The sequence below is a fragment of the Bombina bombina genome, chromosome 4 (genome assembly GCF_027579735.1).
Source record: "Bombina bombina isolate aBomBom1 chromosome 4, aBomBom1.pri, whole genome shotgun sequence".
NCBI lineage: Eukaryota > Metazoa > Chordata > Amphibia > Anura > Bombinatoridae > Bombina > Bombina bombina.
In genome coordinates, this window is record NC_069502.1 from 827,454,556 (window position 1) to 827,464,468 (window position 9,913).

The window sequence follows — 9,913 nt, forward strand, 5'->3', positions numbered from 1 at the left end:
ATGGAGGGAAACACACACTAAATTCATAAATAGAATGTATATCACTCCGCAAGTCAAGTCAAAGTGGGATAAATCTACTGTATTTTGTCAAAAGTGTAAGAATACCGGGGCAGACCTGGAGCATTGCTTTTGGTATTGTCATAAAATCAAAAAGTTTTGGTATAAAATAGGTAATTGGATTAGCAAAATTAATCAATGTAAATTCCAAATATCAGCTAAGAATGTTTTCTTCTTTATTAATCAAGACGAAGCAATTTACAAAAATATCTGCCAACTGAATGCCATAATTATCACAGGAAGACTTCTAATCTTGAAACATTGGAAATCTAAAAAAGCACCAAGTTTACAAGAACTTATATACAAAATCCAAAATCAAATAATATTGGAACAAATTGATACGTCAGTAAATTCTGAGGTTCAAATAAAGAAATTTTTCCATAAATGGGAGAGTATAATTGTCAGTTTACCAGAAACCATACAGAGACAGATAATTGCCCCGTTTCGAGGCACAATTTATATGGAGCAGGCGATAGCTAATAAAGATTATCCTGCGTTGACAGGGTAGAATGGGAGGGAGGGGCCGAGAGTGGAGAGCAGAGAGAGAGACTTGTCCTCCTTTTCTTTCTTTTTTTTTTTTTTCTCCTCTCTTTTCTTTTTCTTCTTTCCTTTTTTCTGTTTTATTTTGAGTTTATTAGAAAATTTCCAATTCAACATGCAAGTAAGGGCCTAATATTATGCACTGACCATACAAATGCAGGTTTAGAAGTTAACATGTTAAAATAACTTCTTTTTGGTTCAATATGCAGTATTTGAATTAATGTATGCATGGCTACGCAATATATTGTGATACTGTTAACAATTGTATTGATTATAATGCATTTATAAGGAACCCTGATGTGTTTTTTTTTGTGTGTTTTTTTTGGTATTCCTTATCTTTCTGTTTAATGGAATGATATGCTGAATTGGATAATAAAGATATATTTATAAAAAAAATAAAAAAAAATAGAAGAAACAAAGTATCCAGCACTGTGATTAGATTAAATAAAATATAACAATCCCTGAAGAATTCACATTAAAGGAACAAACTAAATTAGTTTTATGCTTGGCTGTATATGGCCAATGTAATCACCACGTGTTTAATGTCACTTTTAAGCAACTTTCTAATATACTCCTATTATCATTTTGTTTTCGTTCTCTTGCTATCTTTATTTGAAAATGGGCCAGCGCCTAAACGTATATTCTTGCTTTAAAAAAACAAAACAAACAAAAAAAAAAACAACATATCAGGAGAACGAAGTAAAATTTATATTAGGAGTAAATTAGAATGTTGCTTAAAATTACATAAAAAGCAAGTGGAGGTATCATTAGAAATGGCTCAGGATGGTAGAACTATCTATATGTCCCCAGGAAATGCAAACAATCTGTATACTACTCTGCTTTAGATGCGAATTATAAATTGTGCGTCTTCTATTCATCCTTTATTTGCACCATCTCTACAACCAGCCAGCTTTACATCACTAGCCTCCAAAAATTAGATTTTATACAATCTTTTGTGTCTGAAATCTTCAGTGAAAAGCTGCGTAGTGAAGGCTAAAGTTGTCTGCAGAAACTAACAAGCTGAGGGTGAGGAGTGAATGAGATTTTATTTACTGAGGTTACTAATGTAGGGACACCTTAATAACACAAATGTGTGTATTTCACAATAACACTGATTATAGATATAAAAATAAGGAAACAAACGTACGTGTTAAATTGTCTAAAATCAAAACTCAGGGTGCTGCTGGGAAATTATTCTAGAAAAAGCTGTTTAATTGCGAGTGACATCAGATTCTGACATGCGCACTTAACAAATCCCAAAACAGGCTAGAACATTTAAATTGTTATATAAAGACGGACTCAGTACAATTTATTCAGCTAAAACAAACTATTTTGTTTTCGTTCACTTATAATTGTTATGGTCTGAATCTGTTAAATAATAAAATGCAAAAGTGTGAAACGTATTGATCTCCAGAACTTTAAACCTTAGGTTTACAAAATAGAATTTTGTAATATGCAATTTAACAAAGCTGGCACAGAAATCGTTGGAAATTTTTTTATGAATAACAGGACTATAATTCTTGACTTCAAGTAATACATACATTTGTAAAATGAACAGAATTATTTGTTTACATTGTATTCTGTTAAATTACTAGAAGTCTCAAGATTAATTTGATTTAAGTATTAATTAATCTTATTTTTATACACATTAGTAAGCCCGCTTTACATCGCCGGCCTCCAAAAATTCCTTTATAAAAAGGGGTGTTCTTTGCCTTCTCTTTGTGGAGATTCTAACAATTACACTGGAAGTTACTGAGCTGCTTCTCTGCAGAGTCTAAAGAGCTGAGGGTGAGGACTGAATTACGCTTTTTTTTTTACTGGGGTTGATGCGTTACAATTGTCATATGTAAATAATATGTAAATAAGGGAGTCGGGTCGTCATGCTGGACATGAAGCGTCACAATACAGTGCTCTGATGTTTCTTCGGATTTGTAACTGTCTTGTTTTCCTTGCGATACAAACAACCTCCAGAAATGTGTTAAAAACGTTTAAATTATTATATAATCATAGACTCTGACGCTAAAAACAAATAACAAAGAAACCTGAGCAAACTGTTTTTATTCATTTTAAATCAATAATAAAGCATGAAAGTGTTAACACGTATTGATTTACACATAAAACGGTATGTTTATAAAAGTGAATTTAGGATTTTAACTGCAAAGATATTTCTGCAGACACCGCAGGACAATGGTTTCCATCCATTGATTTGTCTACCCAGTACATAACCAGTAATAATAGGTTGCACTCCCCTATAACGAACAGCTGCTACTGACAAACTCATATTTTTCTTTTTGTCCTTATTCAAACACACCAACACCCTTTGTATCACTGGCTTCCAATAACTCTTCTATAGGTTCTCCTGTAGAAAATGGTTGTACTTTTTGTTAAGGCTTCTGTCACGAGTGACGTCAGATTCAGACATGCACACTTCCGATTCACACATGCGCACTTAACCAACCCCAGAAATGTTCTAAACATTTTAACTACAATATAAAGACAGACTCGTCCAGAATTATAAACCTAATATTTACATCAAACGAATTTAGGATTTTTTTAAAAAGGCGTGGGTATCGCTAGGAAACTGTTCAGAGGAACATCCCTCAGGTTGGTTAGTTTGTGAGGACAGAAACACAGTGACAGTCAGGTACATATCATGGGGTCCACAATCAGAAAACGCTTTGCATTGGCGTCTGGATATGCATATAATGACGCGCTCATGGCCTGGCTGTACATTAATAGCTAAAGCCATTATATAGATGCTTTGAGTTGTAAACTCTCCAATTAAAACTGTTTATTATTTATGTAAGATTCATTAATCACTACATGGTAATGTTCATGACGTAAAGATTGTCTATTGTTAGCATGAATTAGTAGCTCTGCATGTAGCAGATCCTCAAAAAAATGATTAAAACTCATAGTTGTTCCTCTCCATGGAAATCTTTAGTAAAAGGCAAAAGATTTATTCAATCTGAAGAGAAATCAGAGTTTACGAATATATTTATAAAAAGCCTGTTCCTCTTCACATGCTATTGATAATGTGGAAGTTTCTACCTTAATTCAATTGCCTCACAGACTGAAATAATACAAAGTAAAGGCTGTTAGTGCAGATTCAGACAGATCTAGATGTAAATAATTATACTTCTGTATAAATTGCCTCACAGACTGAAATAATACAAAATAAAGGATATTAGTGCAGATACAGACAAATCTAGATGTAAATAATTATACTTCTGTATTAAATTGCCTCACAGACTGAAATAATACAAATTAAAGGCTATTAGTGCAGATTCAGACAGATCTAGATGTAAATAATTATACTTCTGTAATAAATTGCCTCACAGACTGAAATAATACAAATTAAAGGATATTCATGCAGATTCAGACAGATCTAGATGTAAATAATTATACTTCTGTATAAATTGCCTCACAGACTGAAATAAAACAAAGTAAAGGCTATTAGTGCAGATTCAGACAGATCTAGATGTAAATAATTATAATTCTGTATAAAATTGCCTCACAGACTGAAATAATACAAATTAAAGGCTATTAGTGCAGATTCAGACAGATCTAGATGTAAATAATTATACTTCTGTAGTAAATTGCCTCACAGACTGAAATAATACAAAGTAAAGGCTATTAGTGCAGATTCAGACAGATCTAGATGTAAATAATTATACTTCTGTATTAAATTGCCTCACAGACTGAAATAATACAAATTAAAGGCTGTTAGTGCAGATTCAGACAGATTTAGATGTAAATAATTATACTTCTGTATTATATTGCCTCACAGACTGAAATAATACAAAGTAAAGGCTATTAGTGCAGATTCAGACAGATCTAGATGTAAATAATTATACTTCTGTATTAAATTGCCTCACAGACTGAAATAATACAAAGTAAAGGCTATCAGTGCAGATTCAGACAGATCTAGATGTAAATAATTATACTTCTGTATTAAATTGCTTCACAGACTGAAATAATACAAATTAAAGGCTGTTAGCGCAGATTCAGGCAGATCTGGATGTTAAAAATTATACTTCTGTATTAAATTGCCTCACAGACTGAAATAATACAAATTAAAGGCTGTTAGTGCAGATTCAGACAGATCTGGATGTAAATAATTATACTTCTGTATTAAATTGCCTCACAGACTGAAATAATACAAATTAAAGGCTGTTAGTGCAGATTCAGACAGATCTGGGTGTAAATAATTATACTTCTGTATTAAATTGCCTCACAGACTGAAATAATACAAAGTAAAGGCTATTAGTGCAGATTCAGACAGATCTAGATGTAAATAATTATACTTCTGTATTAAATTGCCTCACAGACTGAAATAATACAAATTAAAGGCTGTTAGTGCAGATTCAGACAGATCTAGGTGTAAATAATTATACTTCTGTATTAAATTGCCTCACAGACTGAAATAATACAAATTAAAGGCTGTTAGTGCAGATTCAGGCAGATCTGGATGTAAATAATTATACTTCTGTATTAAATTGCCTCACAGACTGAAATAATACAAATTAAAGGCTGTTAGTGCAGATTCAGGAAGATCTGGATGTAAATAATTATACTTCTGTATTAAATTGCCTCACAGACTGAAATAATACAAATTAAAGGCTGTTAGTGCAGATTCAGACAGATCTGGGTGTAAATAATTATACTTCTGTATTAAATTGCCTCACAGACTGAAATAATACAAAGTAAAGGCTGTTAGTGCAGATTCAGACAGATCTAGGATGTAAATAATTATACTTCTGTATTAAATTGCCTCACAGACTGAAATAATACAAATTAAAGGCTGTTAGTGCAGATTCAGACAGATCTAGATGTAAATAATTATACTTCTGTATTAAATTGCCTCACAGACTGAAATAATACAAATTAAAGGCTGTTAGTGCAGATTCAGACAGATCTGGATGTAAATAATTATACTTCAGTATTAAATTGCCTCACAGACTGAAATAAAACAAAGTAAAGGCTATTAGTGCAGATTCAGACAGATCTAGATGTAAATAATTATAATTCTGTATTAAATTGCCTCACAGACTGAAATAATACAAAGTAAAGGCTATTAGTGCAGATTCAGACAGATCTGGGTGTAAATAATTATACTTCTGTATTAAATTGCCTCACAGACTGAAATAATACAAAGTAAAGGCTATTAGTGCAGATTCAGACAGATCTAGATGTAAATAATTATACTTCTGTATTAAATTGCCTCACAGACTGAAATAATACAAATTAAAGGCTGTTAGTGCAGATTCAGACAGATTTAGATGTAAATAATTATACTTCTGTATTAAATTGCCTCACAGACTGAAATAATACAAATTAAAGGCTGTTAGTGCAGATTCAGACGGATCTGGATGTAAATAATTATACTTCTGTATTAAATTGCCTCACAGACTGAAATAATATAAATTAAAGGCTGTTAGTGCAGATTCAGACAGATCTAGATGTAAATAATTATACTTCTGTATTATATTGCCTCACAGACTGAAATAATACAAAGTAAAGGCTATTAGTGCAGATTCAGACAGATCTAGATGTAAATAATTATACTTCTGTATTAAATTGCCTCACAGACTGAAATAATACAAAGTAAAGGCTATTAGTGCAGATTCAGACAGATCTAGATGTAAATAATTATACTTCTGTATTAAATTGCTTCACAGACTGAAATGATACAAATTAAAGGCTGTTAGCGCAGATTCAGGCAGATCTGGATGTAAATAATTATACTTCTGTATTAAATTGCCTCACAGACTGAAATAATACAAATTAAAGGCTGTTAGTGCAGATTCAGACAGATCTGGATGTAAATAATTATACTTCTGTATTAAATTGCCTCACAGACTGAAATAATACAAATTAAAGGCTGTTAGTGCAGATTCAGACAGATCTGGGTGTAAATAATTATACTTCTGTATTAAATTGCCTCACAGACTGAAATAATACAAAGTAAAGGCTATTAGTGCAGATTCAGACAGATCTAGATGTAAATAATTATACTTCTGTATTAAATTGCCTCACAGACTGAAATAATACAAATTAAAGGCTGTTAGTGCAGATTCAGACAGATCTAGGTGTAAATAATTATACTTCTGTATTAAATTGCCTCACAGACTGAAATAATACAAATTAAAGGCTGTTAGTGCAGATTCAGGCAGATCTGGATGTAAATAATTATACTTCTGTATTAAATTGCCTCACAGACTGAAATAATACAAATTAAAGGCTGTTAGTGCAGATTCAGAAAAATCTGGATGTAAATAATTATACTTCTGTATTAAATTGCCTCACAGACTGAAATAATACAAATTAAAGGCTGTTAGTGCAGATTCAGACAGATCTGGGTGTAAATAATTATACTTCTGTATTAAATTGCCTCACAGACTGAAATAATACAAAGTAAAGGCTATTAGTGCAGATTCAGACAGATCTAGATGTAAATAATTATACTTCTGTATTAAATTGCCTCACAGACTGAAATAATACAAATTAAAGGCTGTTAGTGCAGATTCAGACAGATCTAGATGTAAATAATTATACTTCTGTATTAAATTGCCTCACAGACTGAAATAATACAAATTAAAGGCTGTTAGTGCAGATTCAGACAGATCTGGATGTAAATAATTATACTTCTGTATTAAATTGCCTCACAGACTGAAATAATACAAAGTAAAGGCTATTAGTGCAGATTCAGACAGATCTAGATGTAAATAATTATACTTCTGTATTAAATTGCCTCACAGACTGAAATAATACAAAGTAAAGGCTATTAGTGCAGATTCAGACAGATCTGGGTGTAAATAATTATACTTCTGTATTAAATTGCCTCACAGACTGAAATAATACAAAGTAAAGGCTATTAGTGCAGATTCAGACAGATCTAGATGTAAATAATTATACTTCTGTATTAAATTGCCTCACAGACTGAAATAATACAAATTAAAGGCTGTTAGTGCAGATTCAGACAGATCTAGATGTAAATAATTATACTTCTGTATTAAATTGCCTCACAGACTGAAATAATACAAATTAAAGGCTGTTAGTGCAGATTCAGACAGATCTAGATGTAAATAATTATACTTCTGTATTAAATTGCCTCACAGACTGAAATAATACAAATTAAAGGCTGTTAGTGCAGATTCAGACAGATCTGGATGTAAATAATTATACTTCTGTATTAAATTGCCTCACAGACTGAAATAATACAAATTAAAGGCTGTTAGTGCAGATTCAGACAGATCTAGGATGTAAATAATTATACTTCTGTATTAAATTGCCTCACAGACTGAAATAATACAAAGTAAAGGCTATTAGTGCAGATTCAGACAGATCTAGGATGTAAATAATTATACTTCTGTATTAAATTGCCTCACAGACTGAAATAATACAAATTAAAGGCTGTTAGTGCAGATTCAGACAGATGTAGATGTAAATAATTATACTTCTGTATTAAATTGCCTCACAGACTGAAATAATACAAATTAAAGGCTGTTAGTGCAGATTCAGACAGATCTAGGATGTAAATAATTATACTTCTGTATTAAATTGCCTCACAGACTGAAATAATACAAATTAAAGGCTGTTAGTGCAGATTCAGACAGATCTGGATGTAAATAATTATACTTCTGTATTAAATTGCCTCACAGACTGAAATAATACAAATTAAAGGCTGTTAGTGCAGATTCAGACAGATCTGGATGTAAATAATTATACTTCTGTATTAAATTGCCTCACAGACTGAAATAATACAAATTAAAGGCTGTTAGTGCAGATTCAGACAGATCTAGGATGTAAATAATTATACTTCTGTATTAAATTGCCTCACAGACTGAAATAATACAAAGTAAAGGCTGTTAGTGCAGATTCAGACAGATCTAGATGTAAATAATTATACTTCTGTATTAAATTGCCTCACAGACTGAAATAATACAAATTAAAGGCTGTTAGTGCAGATTCAGACAGATCTGGATGTAAATAATTATACTTCTGTATTAAATTGCCTCACAGACTGAAATAATACAAATTAAAGGCTGTTAGTGCAGATTCAGACAGATCTAGATGTAAATAATTATACTTCTGTATTAAATTGCCTCACAGACTGAAATAATACAAAGTAAAGGCTATTAGTGCAGATTCAGACAGATCTAGGATGTAAATAATTATACTTCTGTATTAAATTGCCTCACAGACTGAAATAATACAAAGTAAAGGCTATTAGTGCAGATTCAGACAGATCTAGATGTAAATAATTATACTTCTGTATTAAATTGCCTCACAGACTGAAATAATACAAATTAAAGGCTGTTAGTGCAGATTCAGACAGATCTAGATGTAAATAATTATACTTCTGTATTAAATTGCCTCACAGACTGAAATAATACAAATTAAAGGCTTTTAGTGCAGATTCAGACAGATCTAGATGTAAATAATTATACTTCTGTATTAAATTGCCTCACAGACTGAAATAATACAAAGTAAAGGCTGTTAGTGCAGATTCAGACAGATCTAGATGTAAATAATTATACTTCTGTATTAAATTGCCTCACAGACTGAAATAATACAAAGTAAAGGCTATTAGTGCAGATTCAGACAGATCTAGATGTAAATAATTATACTTCTGTATTAAATTGCCTCACAGACTGAAATAATACAAAGTAAAGGCTGTTAGTGCAGATTCAGACAGATCTAGATGTAAATAATTATACTTCTGTATTAAATTGCCTCACAGACTGAAATAATACAAAGTAAAGGCTGTTAGTGCAGATTCAGACAGATCTAGATGTAAATAATTATACTTCTGTATTAAATTGCCTCACAGACTGAAATAATACAAATTAAAGGCTGTTAGTGCAGATTCAGACAGATCTAGATGTAAATAATTATACTTCTGTATTAAATTGCCTCACAGACTGAAATAATACAAATTAAAGGCTCTTAGTGCAGATTCAGACGGATCTGGATGTAAATAATTATACTTCTGTATTAAATTGCCTCACAGACTGAAATAATACAAATTAAAGGCTGTTAGTGCAGATTCAGACAGATCTAGATGTAAATAATTATACTTCTGTATTATATTGCCTCACAGACTGAAATAATACAAAGTAAAGGCTATTAGTGCAGATTCAGACAGATTTAGATGTAAATAATTATACTTCTGTATTAAATTGCTTCACAGACTGAAATAATACAAATTAAAGGCTGTTAGCGCAGAGTCAGGCAGATCTGGATGTAAATAATTATACTTCTGTATTAAATTGCCTCACAGACTGAAATAATACAAATTAAAGGCTGTTAG

The 9,913-nt window shown here is 31.5% G+C and overlaps 1 non-coding gene across 1 annotated transcript; it reads right to left on the reverse strand.

The window, feature by feature from the left end:
- Nucleotides 1–3,469: 3,469 nt before the first annotated feature.
- Nucleotides 3,470–3,585, reverse strand: LOC128658542 (U5 spliceosomal RNA). The gene has a single exon (XR_008402223.1). It is a non-coding gene; the product is annotated as a U5 spliceosomal RNA (small nuclear RNA).
- Nucleotides 3,586–9,913: the final 6,328 nt, after the last annotated feature.